The sequence below is a fragment of the Hylobates moloch genome, unplaced genomic scaffold, assembly GCF_009828535.3.
Source record: "Hylobates moloch isolate HMO894 unplaced genomic scaffold, HMol_V3 SCAFFOLD_9826, whole genome shotgun sequence".
In the NCBI taxonomy this organism is placed as follows: domain Eukaryota; kingdom Metazoa; phylum Chordata; class Mammalia; order Primates; family Hylobatidae; genus Hylobates; species Hylobates moloch.
Window position 1 is genome coordinate 1,114 of NW_026662101.1, and position 1,402 is coordinate 2,515.

General features: G+C 54.7%; 1 pseudogene; it reads left to right on the forward strand.

The window, feature by feature from the left end:
- Positions 1-319: 319 nt before the first annotated feature.
- Positions 320-1,100, forward strand: LOC116465759 (neurotrophin-4-like; annotated as a pseudogene).
- Positions 1,101-1,402: the final 302 nt, after the last annotated feature.

A 1,402-nucleotide genomic window follows, 5' to 3' on the forward strand; every position in this document is an offset into this window, starting at 1 on the left:
ACGATCTGGGCTCACTGCAATCTCGGCCTCCCGGGTTCAAGCGATTCTCCTGCCTCAGCCTCCCGAGTAGCTGAGATTACAGGCACGCAGAACCACGCCCGGCTAATTTTGGTATTATTAGTAGACATGTTGTTTCACAGTGTCGGCCAGGCTGCTCTCCAACTCCTGACCTCAAGTCATCCACCAGCGTCAGCCTCCCAAAGTGCTGGGATTACAGGTGTGAGCCACGGTGCCTGACTTGTAGTTGTTGAATATTTATTATTAATCTACAAGTTGGGCGTTATGCAAGTCTTATATGTAGCATCCCCCAAACTTCTAGAGCAAGGGCTTCCCCACAATCCTGGCAGCCAAGCCTCCCCTGGGGTTCCAAACTTCTGTCCCCACTGAAGTGTTTATCCTCTTCTCTAATCCCAGCCTCCTTTTCCCTGTCTCCATGTGCTCTGAGAGATACTCCCCCTCCCCCAGGCTCCCTCCGCATCCCCCTCATTTTCCCCCTCCCCAGTGTGTCAATAGAGTCCTAATCCCCACCCTCCACATTGTCCCCTTTTCCTGCTCCAACGTGGGACCTTCTTTTCCCCCGAGTGGTCCTCTGTAGGGGTGCCGCTGCCGGGCCCCCTCTGGTCTTCCTGCTGGAGACTGGGGACTTTCGGGAGTCAGCAGGCACCTGGCCAACCGCAGCCAGCATGGGGTGATCGATACTGCACTGGCGAGTCATCAGGGTGAGCTGGCCCTCTGCGATGCAGTTAGTGTCTGGGTGACAGACCCCCGGACCGCTGTGGACTTGGGTGGCCTCGAGGTGGAGGTGTTGGGCGAGGTGCCTGCAGCTGGGGGCAGTTCCCTCCGCCAGCAGTTCTTTGTCACCCGCTTCGAGGCCAATAACTCTGAGGAAGGTAGCCCAGGGGTAGGTGGAGGGGACTGCTACCAGGGTGTGGACAGGAGGCACTGGGTGTCTGAGTGCAAGGCCAAGCAGTCCTAGGTGCGGGCATTGACTGCTGATGCCCAGGGCCGTGTGGACTGGCGAAGGATTCAAATTGACAGTGTCTGTGTCTGCACACTCCTCAGCCAGACTGGCCGGGCCTGGGACTTATACCAAGGAACTGGTCAGGCAGAAAAAGAACAGAGCTGGATGCTGAGAGACCTCAGGGTTGGCCCAGCTGCTCTATGGACCCCAGTTCGGGAACTCATCAAATCATCACAAAATCACAAGTCTCTGAATTTGACTTCAATCTCTGCAGGATGGGTGCAACCACATGGGGTTTTGAAGGTTGAATAGGAGTTCTCCTGGGGGAACCTGAGGGTAATAATGATGATGATGTTGATGATAACAGCCACTATTTACTGAGTGTTTACTCTTACTTAGCCCTAATACATAACTCCTCAGATCAACTCTCATGGATTTGAT